General features: G+C 40.4%; 1 protein-coding gene across 5 annotated transcripts in view; it reads left to right on the top strand.

Moving 5' to 3' along the window:
• Nucleotides 1-21,735: 21,735 nt before the first annotated feature.
• Nucleotides 21,736-25,395, top strand: part of SCML4 (Scm polycomb group protein like 4) — a 177,465-nt gene continuing 173,805 nt past the window's right edge. For 2 of the 5 annotated variants that reach the window (XM_082249222.1, XM_082249220.1), the window contains exon 1: nt 21,737-22,204. The gene's annotated coding sequence lies outside the window, so the exon portion shown is untranslated. Of the gene's footprint in view, nt 22,205-25,395 lie in introns of all 5 variants that reach the window. The other 3 variants (XM_082249221.1, XM_082249223.1, XM_082249224.1) reach the window with 3 other exon arrangements.

Here is a 25,395-nt window from a genome sequence, read left to right as displayed (position 1 = left end):
GATGTTAACCCAGGGCTCGAGTCCTGCAGGAACGCATGGGAACGGCGTCCCGCACTTTTTTCACAGCAGGAACGCCGTTCCCATTGCCAGCCGCGTCCTGCAGGCAGGGCCGCTGTCAAGGGGGAACCACAATCCCCCGCTGTGCAGAAAAAAAATGTCTCCGGGCCCCCCTGCATTCCACGGGAGCGGGTAAAGTCAGTGGACTATTTTATCAGTTTCGGGTAGGCGGATTAATCCGCCGCAGCACGCTATTCAACTCCAGCCTGGTCACCTGCCTTCAATGTGAATAGGTGGTGACAGGCTAAGAACACTGTGGCGGATTAATCCGCCTACCCGAAACTGAAAAAATAGTCCACTGACTTTACCATCTTCAATGGAACACAGGGGAGCCTGGCCGGTGCTGTGGGCAGTCCAGGGCAGTGGCGTGGCGGCGGCGGGGGGGCCGGGTGTCAGGCCGGTGTCCTGCACGGCGCTGCCGAGCCGTCTCTCTGTGTGAAGGAAGCTGCAATGCCACTGTGACAGCTCCTTCAGTCCGCGGGGAAAGAAGGTAAGTGCCTGCTGTCATGCTGTGCAGCCTCCTGTGTGCTGGATATGAGGGGGATGGGGCAGCTGCATAAAGAGGAATTGATCTTTATGGAATTGATCTTTCCATATTCGGTGGCTGCAGGAGGAATATGGAAAGATCAATTCCTCTTTATGCAGCTGCCCCATCCCCCTCCTATACAACTTATTTTGCTGCCCCCCAGTGCTCTCTAGCCCCTCCTCCCAGTGCGCTCTTTAACCCCCCCAGTGTCTTAGCCCCCCCTGCTCTTTAGCGCCCCCCTCAGTGCTCTTAACCCCCCCATGCTCTTAACCCCCCCAGTGTCTTAGCCCCCCCTGCTCTTTAGCGCCCCCCTCAGTGCTCTTTAACCCCCCCTGCTCTTTAATCCCCCCCCCACCCAGTGCTTTTCATCTCCCCTCCTGCTCTCTGGCTCCTCCAGTCCCCCCCAGTGCTCTCCAGTTCGCCCCCTCTCCCTGTGTTCTCCATCCCCCTGGTTTTCCCTCCCCCCCCAGTGCTCTCCACTCCCTGCACCTTTCAACCCCCCCCCTGCAATGCTTTCCAAACCCCCCTTAATTCTCTCCAGCCCCCCCCCCCCGTGCCCTTCAGTGCTCTCTGCTTTCCCTGGCCCCCCCTTGTGCTCCTCTATCTTCTATCATGTCTGCAGTCTCTGGCCATCTTTTGTATCACGTCCTCAGTCTCTGACATATCACAAATATGCAATGACAGACCTCACATGTGATGTGCAGCACACTGCTGTGCAAATCACATGTGATGTGTGTGCGATGCAAATTCAGCCATACAGATTGTATGGCTGAATTCGCATCGCATTGGGACACAACTCGCACAGGACCCTTTTTTGGGTCTGCACCAGGATCGGATCGCATGGGTGTTCACACCCATGCAATCCGATTCATGTTGGAACTGACAGTTCGCACTGTGATATGCGAACTGATCTGGGGATGTGGTTAACTTTGTATTGGCAGCCCCAGCAATTTATATATGGCAGTGTGAACTGCCTGCGAGTTGATGGCGATGCGGGACCCCGCAGTAGATTTTCAGGGTTCCCGCATCGCATATATGTGAACTGGGACTAATACCAAGCACATTTGGAGTGACACATCTGAGGGGCATTGCTGTAAATTAGGGTACACTAGTGTTGCCCTCTGAAGAGTGAACCACAATGGATCACTTTTCAGAGTGTGTTTGCTAGGTGTCAAGGAAGCATTATGATGCTTCCTCACCATCTAATGTAATTCTTAACCACTTAAGCCCCGGAGGATTTGGCTGCTAAAAGACCAGGGGTTTTTTTGCGATTTTTTACTGCGTGAATTTAGCGGACAATTGCGCGGTCGTGCGACGCTGTACCTAAACGAATTTGACGTCCTTTTTTTCCCACAAACAGAGCTTTCTTTTGGTGGTATTTGATCACCTGTGCGATTTTTTGATCATGCGCTATAAACAAAAAAAGAGCGTCAATTTTGCAAAAATAACAATATTTTTCACATTTTTTTATATGAAATTCCCCCCAAAAAAATGTAAAAATCAAAATTTTTTAACATTTTCGGCCAATTTGTTTTATGCTACATATGTTTGGTAAAAAAAATCACAAAAAGCGTATTTTGATTGGTTTGCGCAAAAGTTATCGCGTTTACTAACAAAGGGAAAGATTTTTGTCATTTTTGGTGTTTTTTTTTTTAACGCGTAATGGCGGCGATCTGCGATTTTCTTTTCGGTACTGCGACATTGCGGCGGACAGATCGGACCCTTGACTGACATTTTTGACACTTTTGGGGGTACCAGTGACATTACTACAGTAGTCAGTGCTATACATATGCACTGTTACTGCAAAAATGACACTGGCAGGAAAGGGGTTAACTTTATTGGACAGGGAGGGGTTAAGTGTGTCCTAGGGGCGTGCTTCTAACTGTGCAGGGACATTGCTATTGGTGTAAAAACAAAGATCAACAGTTCTACATAGTAGAACCGTCTGATCTTCATTTTTACACAGGGAGAATGACGGGCGGCTTGTTTACATAAGCCGCTCCGCCTTTCTCCCTTCACAGGAGCGATCGTAGTGTGACCGGCGGACATCGAGTCTGCTGGTCACACGCACTGACTTGTCTGTGAACGAGCCGCGGCGCCCGCCCGCAATTGGCTCGCAAGTCAGTGACAGGGGAGTGACATATCCATACTTCACTCTGCCTGGCCGGGGCTGACCGCCGCAGTATATAGTCGTGCGGCGGTCGGCAACCGGTTAAAAACCTGCACCACCTACAAAGGTTCCTCCTTATATCAGGATCCACCCCCTTCCTTAGTGCATTCGCTCTGCGGAAGGTGGTCTCTGGTCACCAGAGTCCCCCCTACATCAGAGTTCCCGGTATTCCCCTTTACATCAGTCTGCAGGATTCCCCCTTACAGTGCAAGGGGGAACTCTGTGGACGCTGATGTGAAGGGGAGCTCTGATGTAAAGGGCAATGCTGCAGACCCTGATGTAAGTGGGAACTCTGATGTAAAGGGGAATGCAGTGGACTCTGATATAAAGTGGTCTCTGGTCACCTTATATCAGAGTTCCCTTTTAGAGCATGATCTGCAGAATTCCTCTTTATATCAGAGTTCCCTTGCATTGTAATGGGGAATCCTGCAGACTCTGATGTTCTTTGTTGGCTAGGTTATATTAGCCTGACCTTCTTGTAAATGGAGAAATATGGCTTTTGACTTTTGTTTAACTTTAAACACATTGCTAATAGCGCTATCTACATGTTTATAATTTAAAATATTGATATTTGCACTGTTTACCACAGAATACGGGCATTTTAGGCACTTTTTTGCAATGTTGAGGGGGGATTCTGGGTGAGTTCCCACACTTTTTTTCCCAGGACTTGACCCCTGTGTTAACCCCTTCCCTGCTATTGTCATTTATACAGTGACTGCATTTTCTTTTAACATTGATCACTGTATTGGTGTTACTGGTCCCCAAAAAAGTGTCACTTAGTGTCAGATTTGACCGCCGCAATGTCCCAGTCCTTGTTATAAGTTGCTGATTGCCGCTTTTACTAGTAAAATAAATAAATAAATACATTTCATAAATCTATCCCATAGTTTGTAGACGCTATGACTTTTGCACAAATCAATCAATATATGCTTATTGGTATTTATTTTCCAAAAAATATGTAGCAGAATACATATTGGCCTAAATGGATGAGTACATTTTTTTTTTTTTTTTACATTTTTTAATTGGGTATGTTTTATAGCATAAAGTAAAAAATATATTCATTTTTTTTTTTTATTCAAAACTGACGGTCTTCTTTTTTTGTTTATAGCGCAAAATATAAAAACCGCAGATGTGATCAAATACCACCAAAAGAAAGCTCTATTTGTGGTGAAATAAAGGCATACATTTTATTTGGGTACAGCATCACACGTCGATGCAATTGTCAGTTAAATAACACAGTGCTGTATTGCAAAAAATGGTCTGGTCATTAAGGGGGTAAAATCTGCCGGGGCTGAAGTGGTTAATAAAGCACTACAGCTGGAGTGTAAGGCAACAAACTCCATTGTGTGTTGGATTTATATTTAACTTTCCTCTATGACAACCACTTTGAATGTCAATATTGCTACATGGAGGAATTAGGATCAAAGGTCCAGTTCTGTTTAATGTGTAAACTCCTTTAAAGCAGGACTTCCCTTTGTTTTTTTTCCTTGCATCTACTATTGTAGATTGGCTTTTTTTAAGCCATTTATATTTGAGGGTTGTGAGCTGTAAGAAAAGTGTACTGTACCTTCCATTTTTATGTAAGGTCTGATTTTATTATTGTAGCATTTCAAGTAACTATGTAAGCCAAGTTGGAAGGGTGTCTTTGCTTTGGGAAAGAAAAAAAATCTGCATGTATATTAAATCGGCTTTACTTTTTTTGAGCTGGATACTATGCAGTTCAGTGTCACACCTGGTACTGGTAAAAGATTTCTGCTTGTGTTTTTAGTTTAATGTATGCAACTGTTAGTGGTAATCTTCAACACGAGCCATGGAAGCTCAGACACCAGGGGTACTTTTACTGAGCTCCTAAAATGGTAGTAGAATTTACTATGCGTAAAGTGATACTAAACCCCAAAACAAATATTATATATATTACAGCTTGCCAATTCATAGATGTGATGGCTGCACTACTTTCTTTTTTAAGGGTTTCTTTCCTTTTTTTTTTTTTTTTAACTTGGTGATCCTGCAGGAATGGTCCCATAGAAGCACAATGACTAAAGACTAAAATAACTTACATTACATATGATTTTCTCTACACCGAATATTATAAACATAGAGCTAACACTTTGTCTTAGCCTACCATAGTGACCCTGCCCTCCTCCAACACCCAAATGTTTGACACAGACGCACACTGTATATGTATATATACACTGATCAGCCATAACATAAGTATGGGCCCCTTTTGCTAAAACAACCCAGACCCATTGATGCATGGTCACCAAAGTAATATCTACATGAATGGCAGGACCCAAGGTTTCGCCGCAGAACATTGCCCAAAGCATCACACTGCCTCTGCCAACTTGCCTTCTTATACCGCATCCTGGTGCCATCTCTTTCCCAGGTAAGTGACGCACACGCACCCGGCCATCCACATGACGTAAAAGAAAACGTGATTCATCAGACCAGGTCATCTTCTTCCATTGTGCCGTAGTCCAGTTCTGATGTTCATGTGACCATTGTAGAAGCTTTTGACTGTGGACATGGGTCATCATGGGCTTCACAGCCCCATACACAACAAACTGCGATGCCCATTTTTTTCTGCTTTCACCACATCAACTTCATGGACAACATGTTCACTTGCTGCCTAATATATCCCACAAATTTTCAGATGCCATTGTCACGAGATATTCCTTTTACCTGTCATTTATGATAATGTTATGGCTGATCGGTGTGTGTGTATATATGTATATATATATATATATATATATGTATATATATATATATATATATATAAACAAACAGGGAACACTGCGCTAATGAGGGAAGCAGCTAGCACCTGGAAAAATACAATCTTCCTGCAATAAATCTATAAAAAAATAGTGCAGCATTAGTAAAGACAGCTAAAAATATATAGAAGGGGTACAATAAAAGTATCAATAAATAGTAATAGTTGTTCATCATAATTAATAGCTGACAGTCCAGAGAGACCAGTATTCCCAGAAAGGAGCCAAAAGGTCAGACAAGGAGATAAGGGTGGCAGGTTGGTGAAAACACTTCACACCCAAGGTGGTACAGAGATCTCCTTATCAGAATAAAAGGACCACTATGTTATTGGTGGTCAAACAGGCATCTCATCCCTCTCAGGAGAAACGGGTCAAATAGTCCAGATCAGTCGCCAAGACATATCATTCAGAACATCAATAAAAGCAAAACGATCCCCAAATGTTCCAGGTCACCAAAGGCAGAACAGTCATCGATCGTGTTTATAAAAAGAGGAAAAGGCTCCAATAGTGCATTAAAAGACGTAATTTATTAGTAAAACACATAGATTAATTGCACTTACGATTAATAAGGATGACATAAAGCACTCAATAGGCACTGGGGCACCGCCATGGCGTTCCTGTGGGCTACGTCCAGCACAAGCCAGCTTCCAGAAGGGGAATAGAGCGTCCTCCAATCGAAACCAAGAAGCGTGATGCCGTCACCGCCGATGACCACGCCCTCCATGTTTCATCATAGATGACATCTCCTGGGGGTTGGTCATGGATTGTGACCTGCTGGTCACAGATGATGTCTCCTGGGGGTTGGTCATGGATTGTGACCTGACACACACACACACACACACACACACACACAGTCAGGTCCATAAATATTGGGACATCAACACAACTCTAATCTTTTTGGCGCTATACACCACCACAATGTATTTGAAATGAAACAAACAAGATGTGCTTTAACTGCAGACTTTCAGCTTTAATTTGGGGGTATTTACATCCAAATCAGGTGAACAGTGTAGGAATTACAGCAGTTTGTATATGTGCCTCCCACTTTTTAACGGACCAAAAGTAATGGGACAGATTAACAATCATAAATCAAACTTTCACTTTTTAATACTTGGTTGCAAATCCTTTGCAGTCAATTACAGCCTTAAGTCTGGAACGCATAGACATCACCAGACGCCCGGTTTCATCCCTGGTGATGCTCTGCCAGGCATCTACTGCAACTGTCTTCAGTTCCTGCTTGCTCTTGAGGCATTTTCCCTTCAGTTTTGTCTTCAGCAAGTAAAAAAGCATGCTCAATCGGATTCAGGTCAGGTGATTGGCTTGGCCATTGCATAACATTCCACTTCTTTCCCTTAAAAAACTCTTTGGTTGCTTTCGCAGTATGCTTCGGGTCATTGTCCATCTGCACTGTGAAGCGCCGTCCAATGAGTTCTGAAGCATTTGGCTTAATATGAGCAGATAATATTGCCTGAAACACTTCAGAATTCATCCTGCTGCTTTTTTCAGCAGTCGAATCATCAATAAATACAAGAGAAACAGTTCCATTGGCAGCCATACATGCCCACGCCATGACACTACCACCACCATGCTTCACTGATGAGGTGGAATGCTTTGGATCATGTGCAGTTCCTTTCCTTCTCCATACTCTTCTCTTCCCATCACTCTGGTACAAGTTGATCTTGGTCTCATCTGTCCATAGGATGTTGTTCCAGAACTGTGAAGGCTTTTTTAGATGTTGTTTGGCAAACTCTAATATGACCTTCCTGTTTTTGAGGTTTACCAATGGTTTACATCTTGTGGTGAACCCTCTGTATTCACTCTGGTGAAATCTTCTCTTGATTGTTGACTTTGACACACATACACCTACCTCCTGAAGAGTGTTCTTGATCTGGCCAACTGTTGTGAAGGGTGTTTTCTTCACCAGGGAAAGATATCTTCGGTCATCCACCACAGTTATTTTCCGTGGTCTTCCGGGTCTTTTGGTGTTGCTGAGCTCACTGGTGCATTCTTTTTTTCAAGGATGTTCCAAACAGTTGATTTTGCCACACCTAATGTTTTTGCTATCTCTCTGATGAGTTTGTTTTGTTTTTCTTCAGCCTAATGATGACAGCTCTTTGGATCTCATATTGAGAGTTGACAGCAACAGATTCCAAATGCAAACAGCACATTTGAAATGAACTCTGGACCTTTTATATGCTCCTTGTAAATGGGATAATGAGGGAATAACACACACCTGGCCATGGAACAGCTGAGCAGCCAATTGTCCCATTACTTTTGGTTCCTTAGAAAGTGGGAGGCACAAATACAAACTGTTGTAATTCCTACACCTTTCACCTCATTTCGATGTAAATACCCTCAAATTAAAGCTGAAAATCTGCAGTGAAAGCATATCATGTTTGTTTCATTTCAAATCCATTGTGGTGATGTATAGAGTGAAAAAGATTAGAATTGTGTAGATGTCCCAATATTTATGGACCTGACTGTATGTATACATACACACACATGTATATATATATATATATATATATATATATATATATATATATATATATATATATATATAAATCTAAATATATATATATGGAAAAAAGGTGTATTTAAAAGGTGATTATAAGGATACAGATCACCACCCTAAATAATACACTAGCAGCGCTGGTATATCATAAGCATATACAAATAAATATCATAATGACATGAATATAAGACCAAAGGTAAAAGAGTCTTTGATGTTGGTAATATCAATGTAGGAGAGTCCATCCAGTCCAATAAACACAAGGTAAGGATTCAAGGATAAAGAGATAATCGGATCATCACAAATCACAGTGTTGCTATACTTCCGCCCATACTCCGCGTCACCTCCTTCTCATGTCTGTTTAACCCCGCAATGACCGACTGCTCAGTCTAAACAGGTCCCAGAACATCGAATCATTGGAGGATCACACGCACATACATTTCTGCAATATATATCTGCTGAAAAAGCCCTTCTTAACGATCCATCCAAATACATTGCATATTAGGTATCAGCAGATGCAGCGGAGGACAGACATATATAGCAAAATGACAGCATTTATACAATTCCAAATGCCCCATAAATAATAAAATTAATGATACATCATAAAATATATAATACATCATAAAATGTCAATACAGCATGAACCCAAACAAATTAAGTACCTCCTAGATGCAAGGATGTACATTAAAAACAATTAAAAACATAAATAGATGTAAGGCAGCCTATAATAAATGACATGTCCCCAATATTGTGTACTCAACAGGGGAAATAAATATTTTAAGAAAAAAAAGTCCATACACTAAAAGAGATATGGTTAAATCACCCATAGCTAAAATATAAATAATCAAAGATATCCTAAAAATACTCAACTCCCTAACCACAGAAAAATTATATAGTTTAGTAATTGCTGATAAAGCAATTAATATCTAAGTCGATATTTAACCCTTTGGGATATAGCGAGCTAGTCAGGAAGATCCATTGAGTCTCCCGTTTAGAAAGCTCCCTGACCCTATTTGACCCTCTCCACCCAGGGTCTACTCGCTCAATACCCCAAAATTTTAAATGGGTGGGATCCTGGTTATGGTGAAGTTTGAAATGGAGAGACACATTATGGTCCTTGAACCCTTTTTTTTATATTTGCGATGTGCTCTGAGATTCTAACCGCCAGGGTTCTTTTGGTTCTACCTATATAGATTAGTCCACAGGGACATTCCATACCGTAGACAACATGAGTTGTGTTGCATGTGATGAGATCTTTAATCTTTAATTTACGTAATAACTTACTATCAACACCTACCTTCATTTATAGGAGAGCGCCCACTTTTGGGGACCAGATAGTACAGGAGGTCCTGGATCCACCTGTCATACCGAAAATGTTTTGGGACAACAGAACAGGTTTTTTTGCATGTCGGCGTTGCAAGGCCTGTAAGCATGTGCATACCCATTTGAGAGGCTATACCTCCTTTTATTCCTCAGCAAATGGTGGTCATTTTGAGATTAAAGATCTCATCACAAGTTTACATTACCCGTCTGCCTTTCTCCCTCTCCTGAGCGGGATCGCGAGTGGCCGGTGGACATCGAACATCCGGTGGCGCGCGCTCGCCCCCTACAGGCTCCTGGATGAGCGATGTAGTACTACGTCGGTTTGCCCAGGAGCGGCTGACTGCCGCAGTAAATATACTGACGGCGGTCGGCAAGTGGTTAAGCAGTGTATATTGTGCAGTATGCCAGAGCCAGGGATGGGTCCCCATTGGATTGTGGTACCTTTAAGGGGGTGACAAATAGCAGGATTAAGTACATAAGTTTATCACCTATACAAAAGTGGAAGGGGCAGTTGGCTTTTAGTTACCCCAGTATTGTTAAGTCTTTATATGAGACCCAGAATTCGAAGGCTTGGCCCTAATTTACATTGATGCTACTTTGAAGTTCAATTGAAGTAGCACGACTTCAAAGTAGCAGGTCAGTGCAATTTCAGGTGCTACTTGAAATACATCTGTGCAGCTTCATGCACAGATGTCTATTGAAGTTGCACCTGAAATCGGCAAAAGTAGCATGACAAATCACTCCAATGTGAACGAGGGCTTAGAGAGATTTTGTGTGGGAAAGAGCCTCCAACCCTGATTACAGGTACTGTGGTCATGAAAGGGTTAACTGCCTGTGAGAGAGACCTGAAAAAGAGCAGAAAGCATTTATCAGGTGTCTGTGAGGTGTAATGTGGAACAGGACAGGCTTGTGTGGAAGAACTGTAGGCTGTTCACTGCTGAGACACTGCTAGCTGTGGTAACCTTTTTCTCAGACCCCTGAAGCAGGTGGGGACATTTTAACCTTGTTGAAGGACATGTGTCACTGGCGGTAATCCAAAGTTTTATTTTAATCCAGAGTGATGGACTGTTTGTGTTTTGTATGCTGAAGGAAAGCTATTTTTGTTTGCTTATTTTGAAAAATAAAGGACTTTGCTTTTACAAAGTCAGCTGACTAGTGATCCGAGACACCCAAATATCACAATATATATATATATATATATATATATATATATATATATATATATATATATATATATATTTCTTTCATGTATGGTATGTTCTGGTAATAGTTATATAAAAGATGTTATTCAGCGCTCCACTGGGATAAGAGAAAAAGGTGTTTTTGTTGTTTTTAAATATTTTTTGTAGAATTAAAACTTTGTTATAGCTCTGGCAGCCTAACCGTTTTATTTTCTGGGGAAGGAAGGGGTTGAGGGTTTAATCAGGGAGGAGCGCAAAAGAATAAAGGAATAAAAATCTTCTATGTATCTTCCATACTCAATGATTTTGAAACATAGATTTTCTGGACGGTGGTGAAAGATACAAGCCCATAAATCCCACTCAAAATGAAATGACTCATGTATGGGAAGGCTGGAGGAGTTTTTAAACTAGAATTGAGGGGTGAATTAGATTATAATGGGGCAGACAGGGGTCAGCCCCTGATGGTGGGTGGAATAGGGAAAGATGGGGGGAGAGTTATGGCAGAGGAAAAGAAGGTTCCCATGTTACAAACAACCATTGGAAATGGTACTATTTGTACCAAAATTAAAAACATGCAAAGTAAGTGTGCAAAATGGGACAATGATTTAAAGTGTTTGTTCACCAATGCCAGAAATCTGCCAAGCAAAATAAGTGAGTTGGAAGCTCTGGTGCACGAGGAGAACTATGACTTAATTGGTATTGCTGAATCTTGGCTTCATTCTTCACATGACTGGGCTATTAATAATCCTGGCTAAGCTCTCTTTCGGAATGACAGGGTAAAACGGAGGGGTGGTGGTGTTTGTCTCTATGTAAGAAGTGATCTCAAAGTGAGTGTGAAATATGACCTGGTTGATGGAGAGTGTGCTGAATCTGAAGCAATATGGGTTTATCATTGGAGTTTGTTAACGATGGAGACTCTGCTCCTGGCACAGATTGAAAGGGCTGGGACAGTGTTAATAATGGGGGATTTTAACTACCCAGACATTGACTGGAGTAATAGCACTGCTAGAACAGTTAAAGGGCAAAAATGTATAAACCTATTATAAGACAATTTTATAGTGCAGTTTATTGAGGCCCCCACTACAAATGATGCTCTGTTGGACCTGGTAATCTCAAACCATGCAGAGCTTATTAACAATGTTCATATAAAAGAACATCTGGGTAGCAGTGACATTAACATGATTTCATTTAAAAAAATGCATACAGGAAATACAAAAACACTTAACTTTAAGAGAGCAAATTTTCCAAGGATGAGGGCTGCTCTCCAGGATTTAGACTGGGAGGGAATATTGGCATCGATGAGCACAGAACAGAAATGGGATTTTTTCAAAAAGACTTTATGCAAACTCACTGCAAAGTATATTCCCATGGGTAATATGTTTAAAAGACTAAAATTAAAACCTATGTGGCTCACGTCAAAAGTTAAGAAAGCTATAGATAAAAAGAAAAGAGTTTTTAAAAAATATAAAAATGAGGGAACACTATGAGAGAGAGAGATTGTATTTGTACTGTCTACCCTCAAGTTGAAAAGCACTGCGTAAACTGTCGGCGCTATATAAATCCTATATAATAATAATAATAAAAAATGAATACGTTTTACATTAACCTTTCAATTTATTATTAGTTCGGCAGAAAATGTCCAAACTTCTCCTTCGTTTTTGGCTTAAAAAGTCACAATCGATTTCCGATTTGTGCCCATTAACTGGCCAAAAAACTAAGAAACTGTCCAAATCACAGAATTTTGGCCAATTTCTCTTATAGTTTATGGCCAGCATTAGAAGCTGATTGGCTACCATGCACAGCTGCACCAGATTTTGCACTCTCCAGTTTTAACAAATCAATCCCTGTGTGTTTAATATCACTTTAAGCTATCCGTACAAACTTTTTTTTTTCCTTAACCTGCAAATTCATCAAACGGATTCATCCATTTACACTAAACATCACCTTTGGACAAATCTCCTGCTTCAGCTATTTTATTCTGACAGCTGGAAGTCCGCCAGCTGTCAAAATACCTGAACAGTGCCTGCTTCTGATTGGACACAGGTGCTGTTCAACTGCCAATTTCCTGCCCTGTTGATTTTTCAACTGAAGGATGTAAGGCAGGCAGGTGCATGTTAATGAGGAACCTGCTGAAATTCACTTTGTGCATGGCCAGCTTTTTCTACTTCTCCTCTGCAGATATGAGGCCTCACGCACACTGGACGTTTTTACAGCTGCTGTCTTTGGCATCAGAGTTTTTTTTCTGTAGCCAGTAAACTCCCCAGCATGTTATCCTATGTGTTCATGCACACATAGGTTGTTATTAGCAGTTTTTGGCAGGGCGCCTTTTCTGGCTGTAAAAAAAGCCCAATAATAGTGAGTTTTAGAAGGCGTTTTTCTGTAAAAACGCTCTAACTCAGATAAAATCTAAACAACGCTGAAAAAGAGCAAAAAATGCGGCTATTATTTTTATTTATTTTATTATTATTTATTTATTATCAATGTTTTTGAGCCATAAGCTTTTGTGGGAGTATAGTTTTGCTAAAAAAAAAAAAAAGCTAAAAAATGCTACAGCTGAAAAAGCTAAAAAACGCTGAAAAACGATACTGCAAAAAAGCTGAAAAACGCCTTTTACAGCTCCAGCTTTCTACTGGTGTTTTGATAACTTCCAGTGTGCATGAGGCCTAAAAGAAAGGCCTGCCAGCACTTTCTATAAGTGGCTCCAATGTGGAATGCTCTAATCACACCATGTGTAAGCACTTTGAAATTAGCTTACCAAAGATGAAATTCCTGTTGCATAGGATGCCTATAATTTGACTGCTGTGAAGTCTTCTGGGAAAAGCAGTCAGCTAATCACATGGACAAGCGATCAAAACTCTGGGAAGTGCTGTGCTTATTTTTTTAAGGAAGATAAATTAGATGTATTTAATGGTTTAAGACTCTTGGTTGTAGGGTTCCTTCACAGATGTCTATTGAAATTGCCCTCGAATTTGCCAAAAGTAGTGAAGAAACTACTTTTAAGAATCGGTGCGGTGCCGTAAATTCGGCGACGCACCTTTTCCGATGGTGCCATTGCGGGCAATAGGCTCTGATTTGGCATGCGATTTGACATGTAAAATTGGCCCAATGTGAACGGGGGCTTAATGAACTTTGTTTGAAAAAGTTGAGCTTTCCTTAAAGAATACCACAGACATACTGTCTCTTAAAGTGGAGCTCCGGACGTTCTTTTTTTTTTTTTTTTTTTTTAATCACCCTCAGGATTATTAACGCTCGTTCCTCTACAAATGGCAATTGTTAACAGTGTCTCCTTTTCACTTGTTGCGCAGCAATGGTTACCTACTGTATTCTTCTGCAGAGCACGGCCATCCTAACTGTGTGCATGTGAAGCCTGCTGGCTACTCAGCATGCACCACCCGATCTTGTGCATGAGCAGTGTGAACAAGCGCACCCCACTGCATTGGCCCACTTTTCCATAGCGATGGCGGTGTCAGGGTGGTGCTTCACTTCCACGGCTGCATCCGCTCCTTGGATTGCTGTATCATCAATCACAGGAGCCGTTGCAGTCACGGAAATGACGTACCTCACAGCGGCGGGGTAAGGGGGAAGTTGACAAGAAAAACAAAGAAAAAGTTAATAAACAAAGAGAAAAAAAATATTCAAAAACAAGGAGGGGTGAGGCGGCCTATTAAACAATACCAAGTTTAATTTAACTCTGCTTTAAATGACCAAAATTGACCCTGTCAACTAAAATTGTATTTTGAGCTTCACAAAAGTAAAACTTGTAACAAGGTTGCCATAAGCAAAGGCCTGTATCTAAAACTAAAGCACAATATAGACCACTGGGCAATTACAAAATAATTAAAGTCTGATTAGTCATCTTTCTTTCTATTTCCTATTGTATTGCTCCTACAGGAAACGCCCCAGAAAAATGTTTTTTTCAGCACAGAGACAAGCCTTAAACCTTCTGACACAAAGTCATTTGGAGTGATGAGACCAAAATTGAGCTTTTTGACCACAACCATAAACACTACATTTGGAGAAAAGTCAACAAGACCTATGATGAAAGGTACACCATTCCTACTGTGAAACACGGAGGTGGATCGCTGATGTTTTGGGGATGTGTGACCTACAAGGGCACAGGAAATTTGGTCAGAATTGATGGCAAGATGAATGCAGTATGTTATCAAAAAATACTGGAGGAAAGTTTGCATTCATCAGCTCGGAAGTTGCGCATTGGGACGTACTTGGAATTCCAACATAACAATGATCCTAAACACAAGGCCAAGTCGACCTGTCATTGGCTACAGCAGCATAAAGTGAAGGTTCTGGAGTGGCCATCTCAGTCTCCCGACCTCAATATAATTGCGCCACTCTGGGGAGATCTCAAATGTGCAGTTCATGCAAGACCGCCCAAGAATTTACAAGAACTGGAGGCTTTTTGCCAGGAAGAATGGGCAGCTTTACCATCTGAGAAGATAAAGAGCCTCATCCACAAATACCACAACAGACTTCAAGCTGTCATTGGTGTTAAAGGGGGCAAAACACAGTATTAAGAACTAGGGTATGTAAACTTTTGATCAGGGTCATTTGGGTAGTTTCTGTTGTCATTATGATTTAAAAAGTGTAAACACAGTTGATTGATAATAATTGGCTTCAGCCAAACACTAACCATGAGTGAAAGAAACGTTTTTGTGTTATCATTCATATTCTCTGAATAATTGCCAAGAAATCATAAATTCTGCCAAGGTATGTAAACCTATGAGCACAACTGTATGTGGAAATCCTGTGAATGTAGTAAAATACAATTACTGTACAGTACTGCAGAGCCTGAATATGTAATGAGTAAACAGAAGCAAGGTAACAGGTATTTGCAACATTATTACCATGAAGCTGATATTTTTTCCACAAACAATAATACAAGGATACATTTAATGTTTATATATCAGTATATAGGCCATTTTTAAAGAAAAACTCAAATTCTGATCCGACTTGTGATGCGACTTCCATATAAATCAATAGGCTTGCATATGGAACCATTGATTTTCACATAAAAAAAAAAAAAAACGTATAATGTGGCTTAACGCTGTATAAGTAACGTTAAGCAACGTTAATCAGCCTTTAGCAGCGTCAGACGTTTTTACAGCTCTGATGCTGGTCATCAGAACGCACAGGCCCTGGGTTTTTTTGCAGCTTAAAAACGCCTATGCCTCTTGGAGCTCCTAAAAGCCTGTGTGTGCATGAGGCCATAAAATAACACGGAGGGGCGTTTTTAAGCTGCAAAAAAAAAAAGAAAAGTCTGACACTCCTAAAAGCAGCTGCACCTAAAACCTCACACATTCCAGAAAGAGAAAATAAGACACTTAACTCAAAACATAATTAAAAATAATCCCGGGTGGGTAGACCGTGTGTTGGGGCCTGTATTCATTACCAGTGGCGTAGCGTGGGTTGTCAGCGCCTGGGGCAAGGTAAGTAATTTGCGCCCCCTACACAAATCTACTAGACCACTACACTGACCTAGCTGATCACTAAACAGACCTACCTTATTCCTACACTGACCTACCTGATTACTATACTGACACCTACACAGACCTACCTGACCACTACACAGACTTACCTGACCACTACACAGACACCTACACTGACCTACCTTATTCCTGCACTAACCAACCTGATCACTACACTGACCTACCAAATTTCTATACTGACACCTACACTGACCTACCTGAGCACTACACAGACCTACCTGAGCACTACACAGACCTACCCAATTCCTACACTGACCTACCTGACCACTACACAAACCTACCTGACAATTACACTGACCACTACAGAGACCTACCTGATTCCTACATTAAGGATGGCTGAGCAGGCTCCTAAATGGCAGCATGACACTGCGCCCCCTCAGATTTTGCGCCCGGTGCGGCTGGCCCCCCCAGCACCCCCCACGCTACGCCACTGTTCATTACTGACTCTGCAATATAGTGGATTTAGCCAGAATTCAGTGACAATCTATTAACAGCACCAAAATAGGGGAGTATGGACCTCCAATAGGTATATATATATATGACACTTTATATGAGGCTATCTCCCCTATTTGGTTGTGGCTCACATGCATAGCTTTCAGCAGATTTCCATAGACCTTTTTCCCTTCTTGGGGGAATATTCAAAATAAATTAGTGGGCATTCAGTGATGACTGATGCATAATCTTAAAGCGTGGGACAAGGAAAGAAGTCATTAAATGTCCTTCGAGCCAAAAGGTATTAGGACTAGCCCACGTCAATGGATTTCCTGTGTCTTATATGGCCAAAACATTTCATGAATAGCCATTCGTAATGTTCATACAAGGTAGTTACTGCATATACAGAGTTTGGTAGATGTTAGCAGGCCATTGAAATGAATGAAGCAAGTAAAGAGGAATACATAGGAGGTTCAAACTGCATAGCAAGTAGCACATTAGCGATAGTGCAAGCAGAAAGGGAGGGAGCCAAGCACAGCAATTGATCTTATGCAGTCACAATTGTATCCTTCTAATCCACTGGGTGATTACCGCTCTTCCATCCCAAATTTCGCTGTCCCACTATCTCCTCCTTATTATTATTATTGCTACTTTCCTTATGATAGTGTTAGGGCCGTAGCTTCATAGATGCAGTGCAAGCTTGAAGCTTACTCCATGGTTCTCTTACTGCCGTTCCAATAATGTGGTGCATAAGCCAGCTGGCTTGATTGTTTGCTTCATCACATATGTGACGGCATTTGGAACGCACATTGGTTTCCAATCCGGGTGTGATGACGTCACTACGTTGACGCGTTTCGTCCGCCAATAAGCGGACTTCTTCAATACTAAACCCAGGACCCACAGTACACAGAACATGAAAATGCAATGGTTTTAGTAAATATAAACTGCTAAATACCTTTTTTCTCATCAGCAGTATATAGCAGCCTTGTGACTTCTATCAGTGCCCAGCCAAGCACTGGTTAAAGCTAATAGAGGAGTTTTCATTCTCCCCTGATTGTCCTATGAGACTGCAAGACCCCTGGCCCTCTGTCTGGACAGTGCTGATTGGCCCTGTACTGATTACATGCACTCTCCCAAGAAAACAAATACTCTCTAGCAATACACACCAAACTGAGCAGGTGCAGCTTGCCCCCAAGGCTCTGTTCTATCAGGAGATGATTTGGGGACTGTGGAAGAAGGGGAGGATCAGAGAAGACAGGATCAAACAGCCTTTTTACATAATGCAAAGGATTAACCCCTTACATTGCACAGCGAGTATAACAAGCATGCTTTACTGCATATACACACTGAATTTACTGTTGTGGGTTTAGTAACACTTGAAGTCTGAAAGCTGTGCTAAAAAAATAAGCAGACAGAGGGCAGAGTACTAGTCACCGGTATTACCTCTGGTCTCCCTGCAGTGGATCATTCCCCTTTACTGACCTCCTAATGCCTTGTTCTGCACTGTGTCTCTGAGTAGTGTCCATGTTGGTACAGACAGGTCTTTGCCTTCCTATGTCATAGCCTCCAACAAGAAGAACAGATATCAGCATAGTAGTGACATCACCAGATCCCACTGATACTAGCTGTCAGAGGCTGCAGTGCCTTGGATGTCACACTGAAGATAAATAGCTATGAGCCTGGAGGAACCGGAATGACTCTGTAAGCTCACATACTGGGAAGTACTATTTTTGTTCAGGAAGAATTATAAACAAAAGGTTCATTCCTAAAAGTGCTGCTTATGCACAATTACCATTTCTAGAAAGTTCTAGACTTTCTAAACCAAAAATGGTCTGTATGGACTCTAGAAACCAATCTTTTTATAAATGCATGTTTACAATTGATAGTAAGAATCGGATTTGCTGTTAAGGCTAGCACACACAGTCCATCTTTCTGAACACAATTTGGTAAGTAAAGCTCAGAGTATGTTACCTCCATTTTATTTTATGTTGTAAATACCTAAAAAAAATATATATATATATTCTGTGTTCCTGATTCAATGTCATAGAGAAGCGAGAGAGGGGACACAACCACACAAACCACATCTGACAGGGCGGAAGAGGTGAACAACTAGGCAGCAAGCTGTCTCGTGATTGTTGTGATAAGAGGTGTACTACTTTCACAAAATGGCAATGTAAGGTTAGAAAACAAGATGGTCCCAACATGTTATTGTGACCTGCCAGTGGCATGCATAAAAAATGATGGTGTGTCTGTCTCGCTACCTTCCTCTCTGTGTGTTAGTGTGTCTGTCTGTCAATGGGTTTGTGTATCTGTCTGTATGTTTTTGTATACTATGGGGGAGATGTACTAAAACTGGTGCACACAGAATCTGATGTAGATGTGCATAGTAACCAATCAGCTTCTAGGTTTTAGGCCTCTTTCACACAAGAGATCCGATTGGGTCCAGCTGTCCGTTTGTTAACAGGACCTGATCGGACCCTTCATTCTCCTCTATGGAGCGCTGGATGTAAACTAACTTATGTCTGTTTACACCCAATTACCCCCAGGTCTGTTTCGGCAAAAAAATGGAAGGAGATCCATTCTCCTCTGGCTAGCCAAACTCGATTGGTAGGCAGTTGGGTGTAAATGAACAGCTTGTCTGTTTACATCCGGATGCCCATAGAACAGAGTGGGCTGTGTCCGTGTCCGCTCTACATAAGCGTGGGCATGGAATTGTCATCTGTCTGCTCAGCTACGCAGTGGATCAGCGGACAGATCCCCTGTTGAGCAAGAATGGATCTGGCCTGTGTGAACAAGACCTTACAAGCTGAAGTTAGAAGCTGATTGGTTACTATGCACACCTGCACCAGATTCTGTGTGCACCAGTTTTAGTAAATCTCAGCCTATATATATCTGTCCGCTTGTGTTCCTGTGTGAGTGTTTGTGTCTGTCTGTGTATTTATATACTGTGTGTCTGTCAGCCTGTGTTTCTGTGTGTGTTTGTATGGGTGTGCATTGAGCGTGTGTATGTTTGTATGCATGACTGTCATTCTGCCTGCGTTTTTTTATATGTCTGTCTGTCTGCTGGTCTTTGTTTGCCTGTCTGTTTTTCTGTGTGTTTGTCTGTCTGCCTGCCTTTCTGTGTGTGTTTTAATGTGTGTCTGTCTGTCTGTGTTTCTGTGTGTGTGTCTGTGTTTCTGTGGGTGTGTGTGTGTCTTGTTGTGTTTCTTTATATATATGTGTCTGTGTTTCTGTATGTGTTTCTTTCCGTGTTTCTGTGTGTGTGTCCTTGTGTGTATTTCTGTCTTTGTTTCTTTATATGTCTGTCTGTCTGCTGGTCTTTGTTTGCCTGTCGGTTTTTCTATGGGTTTGCGTGTGTGTCTGTCTGCCTGATTTTCTGTGTGGGTGTTTATGTGTGTCTGTCTGTCTGTGTTTCTGTATGTGTGTCTGTGTTTCTGTGTGTGTGTGTCTTTTTGTGTTTCTTTGTATATATGTGTCTGGGTTTCTGTATGTCTTTCTTTCCATGTTTCTGTGTGTGTGTCTTTGTGTGTATTTCTGTCTGTGTTTCTGTGTGTATGTCTGTGTTTCTGTGTGTCTTTCTGTGGGTGTGGGTGTGTATTTCTGTCTGTTTCTGTGTGTATGTACTTATTTCTGTGTATGTTTGTGGTCTGTCTGCTGGTCTGTATTTGTCTGTCTTTCTGTGTGTGTGTGTCTGTCTGTCTGTGTTTCTGTGTGTGTGTCTTTTTATGTTTCTTTGTATATGTCTGTTTGTGTTTCTGCGTGTGTCTTTTTCTGTATTTCTGTCTGTGTTTGTATGTGTATGTATTTTAGTGTGTGTCTTTCTGTGGATGTCTTTTTGTGTTTCTTTGTGCATGTCTGTCTGTTTCTGTGTGCGTGTCCGTCTGTGTTTGTTTGTATTTCTGTGTGTGTGTGAGTGTGTCTGTCTGTCTGTAGGTGTGTGTGTCTTTTTGTGTTTCTTTGTGTCTGTGTCTTTGTGTATTTCGGTCTGTGTGTGTGTTTGCCTGTCTGTGTTTGTATGTCTTTTAGTGTGTCCGTCTACTGGTCTGTGTTTGTCTGTCTGTCTTTCTGTGTGTGTGTGCCTGTCTGTGTTTTTGTGTGTGTGTATCTGTCTGCTTTTCCCTCTGTGTGTATGTGTGTCTTTCTGAATATTTTCGTCTGTGTTTCTGTGCATGTGTGCATGTAGTTTAGTGTGTTTCTGTATGTGTACGTGTGTCTTTCTATGGGTGTGTGTGCCTATGTGTTGTCTGTGTCTGTCTTTATCTGGGTATGTGTATGTCTTTTGTGTTTCTTTGTGTATGTCTGTCCGTTTCTGTGCGTATGTCTGTCTGTGTTTCTGTGTGTGTCTGTCTGTGTTTGTGTGTCTGTCTTTCTGTGGGTGTTTGTATGTCTTTTTGTGTTTCTTTGTGTTTGTTTGTTTGTGTCTGTCTGTCTGTGGTTTTGTGTGTATTTCTTTTTGCATGTGAGTGTTTTTGCGTTTCTGTGTTTTTGCGTGTGTCTCTGTCTGTGTTTCTATGTGTGTGTGTGTGTGTGTGTGTGTGTGTCTTTCTGTGTATGTCTGTGTTTGTGTGTATGCCTTTCAGTGTATTTGTATATCTTTTACTGTGCGTGTGTGTGGGTGTGTGCATGTCTTTTTGTATTTTTTGTGTATGTTTGTCTGTGGCCTGTGTTTATCTGTCTTTCTGTTTATGTGTATGTTAGCTGGTAGTTGTGTGATAGAACCTTCCAATGAGTTGGAGGAGGGGAAGCCATATAGATTGTCCCCATGCATTAACACATGAATTCCCAGTCACTGAGAGGATCTAATGATATTCCAGGGCTGAGTTTGGTGAATAGTGATTGCAGGCAGTGTAATATTCATATAGGGGCTGACTACATCTGCATAGACAATAACCTTGGTGGTTTTGTAACTAAGCATCGCTCCACACAATGATATTCATCAGATTGTGTACATTTCTCCATGCTAATCATCTATATATATATATGTATATATATATATATATATATATATATATATATATATATATATATATATATATTATGTATGTATGTATGTGTGTGTGTGTGTGTGTGTGTGTATGTATGGGATCCCTTTCTAATGTTGGCTGAGTAAAGGAGTCGGGCTGCTGCACAATGAGGACAAAGAGATGTTACCGTCTGGTTTCTATAGCAACAGAAGATGGTGTAGTTCTAACCAAAATACTTGATAAAGGGAAAGTGTATTGTGGGGGCTGTGCTGAGGGGGTAGGTGTCTTCTAGAAGCGTCCTCTCCCCCGGACCCCTGTACACACACACACACATACACCGAGCAGGCTGACACTTCTACTACTAGTGACATGGTTATATGGCTCAGCAGCTGAGAGGAAAGGACAGCAGGCACACACACACACAGGCCTCATTTTCTGCATGTGAAATGTGTGTGTTCTGTAAAAGCTAGTGGTTGGCTGCTTTTCCGGACATGATGTGGTTGAATCTGTCATCGTAATGGAAATTCATTGCTGTAGCTATGGTAAATCGAGTTTTCTGCCTGTGCTGAATGCATTAGTCTAATGAGATGTTTGCAGCTGGAGAGCTGAGCTGCTGGAGACTTCCAGCCTGAGAGGAGCAGACGGGGAGAAGATGGCTTGTGCGGGGGGCTGTGTGTATGGGCTGCCGATCATCTGTCCTTCCAGTCACAACATCAGCTCTCTGTAGAATCTCTGACAACTGGGCTGCCAAAAATACAAACCCCAACAAGGTAAGGAGGAAAGCTTTCTCTATGGCTGAGCACAGCCACCATTCATGCAGCAATGGGTGCAGGGAGCAGGCACAGTGCTCTTCTTATACATACTACTCTATACATACTAACCTATACATACTACTCTATACATACTAACCTACACACACTGCTTTATACATACTAACCTATACATACTGCTCTATACATACTAACCTATACATACTACTCTATACATACTAACCTATACATACTGCTTTATACATACTAACCTATACATACTACTCTATACATACTAACCTATACATACTAACCTATACATACTACTCTATACATACTAACCTATACATACTACTCTATACATACTAACCTACACACACTGCTTTATACATACTAACCTATACATACTGCTCTATACATACTAACCTATACATACTACTCTATACATACTAACCTATACATACTGCTTTATACATACTAACCTATACATACTACTCTATACATACTAACCTATACATACTAACCTATACATACTACTCTATACATACTAACCTATACATACTACTCTATACATACTAACCTACACACACTGCTTTATACATACTAACCTATACATACTGCTCTATACATACTAACCTATACATACTACTCTATACATACTAACCTATACATACTGCTTTATACATACTAATCTATACATACTACTCTATACATACTAACCTATACATTCTACTCTATACATACTAACCTATACATACTAACCTATGCATACTACTCTATACATACTAACCTATACATACTACTCTATACATACTAACCTACACACACTGCTTTATACATACTAACCTATACATACTGCTCTATACATACTAACCTATACATACTACTCTATACATACTAACCTATACATACTGCTTTATACATACTAACCTATACATACTACTCTATACATACTAACCTATACATACTAACCTATACATACTACTCTATACATACTAACCTATACATACTGCTTTATACATACTAATCTATACATACTACTCTATACATACTAACCTATACATTCTACTCTATACATACTAACCTATACATACTAACCTATACATACTACTCTATACATACTAACCTATACATACTGCTTTATACATACTAACCTATACATACTACTCTATACATACTAACCTATACATACTGCTCTATACATACTGCTCTATACATACTACTCTATACATACTAACCTATACATACTACTCTATACATACTACTCTATACATACTAACCTACACATACTGCTTTATACATACTAACCTATACATACTACTCTATACATACTAACCTACACATACTGCTTTATACATACTAACCTATACATACATACATACTACTCTATACATACTAACCTACACATACTGCTTTATACATACTAACCTATACATACATACATACTACTCTATACATACTAACCAACACATACTGCTTTATACATACTAACCTATACATACATACATACATACTACTCTATACATACTACTCTATACATACTGCTTTATACATACTAACCTATACATACTACTCTATACATACTAACCTATACATACTACTCTATACATACTACTCTATACATACTAACCTATACATACTACTCTATACATACTACCCTATACATACTACTCTATACATACTACTCTATACATACTAACCTATACATACTACTCTATACATACTACTCTATACATACTAACCTATACATACTGCTTTATACATACTACTCTATACATACTAACCTGTACATACTACTCTATACATACTAACCTATACATACTGCTTTATACATACTGCTTTATACATACTACTCTATACATACTACTCTATACATACTGCTTTATACATACTAACCTATACATACTACTCTATACATACTGCTTTATACATACTAACCTATACATACTGCTTTATACATACTACTCTATACATACTGCTCTTTACATACTGCTCTTTACATACTGCTCTTTACATACTACTCTATACATACTTCTCTATACATACTACTCTATACATACTGCTTTATACATACTACTCTATACATACTGCTCTATACATTCTACTCTATACATTCTACTCTATACATACTGCTCTATACATACTACTCTATACATAGTGCTCTTTACATACTACTCTATACATACTGCTCTATACATACTACCCTATACATACTGCTTTATACATACTGCTCTATACATACTACCCTATACATACTGCTTTATACATACTAGTCTATACATACTGCTTTATACATACTACTCTATACATACTAACCTATACATACTACTCTATACATACTACTCTATACATACTACGCTATACATACTGCTCTGTACATACTGCTCTATACATACTACTCTATACATACTAGCCTATACATACTACTCTATCCATACTACTCTATACATACTACTCTATACATACTAACCTATACATACTACTCTATACATACTACTCTATGCATACTACTCTATACATACTACTCTATACATACTAACCTATACATACTACTCTATACATACTAACCTATACATACTACTCTATACATACTACTCTATACATAGTGCTCTTTACAAACTACTCTATACATACTGCTCTATACATACTACCCTATACATACTGCTTTATACATACTACTCTATACATACTAACCTATACATACTACTCTATCAATACTACTCTATGAATACTTCTCTATACATACTGCTTTATACATACTACTCTATACATACTGCTCTATACATACTACTCTATACATACTACTCTATACATACTGCTCTATACATACTAACCTATACATACTACTCTATCAATACTTCTCTATACATACTGCTTTATACATACTACTCTATACATACTACTCTATACATACTAACCTATACATACTAGTCTATACATACTGCTCTATACATACTAACCTATACATACTACTCTATCAATACTACTCTATGAATACTTCTCTATACATACTGCTTTATACATACTACTCTATACATACTACTCTATACATACTACTCTATACATACTGCTCTATACATACTACTCTATACATACTTTTCTATACATACTGCTCTATACATACTGCTCTATACATAGTGCTCTATACATACTACTCTATACATACTGCTCTATACATACTAACCTATACATGCTACTCTATACATACTGCT

This window comes from Pelophylax lessonae, assembly GCF_965119305.1.
Source record: "Pelophylax lessonae genome assembly, chromosome: 3".
In the NCBI taxonomy this organism is placed as follows: Eukaryota; Metazoa; Chordata; class Amphibia; order Anura; family Ranidae; genus Pelophylax; species Pelophylax lessonae.
The sequence above is the reverse complement of the archived record's forward strand: the minus strand, read 5'-3'. Positions and strand labels throughout refer to the sequence as shown.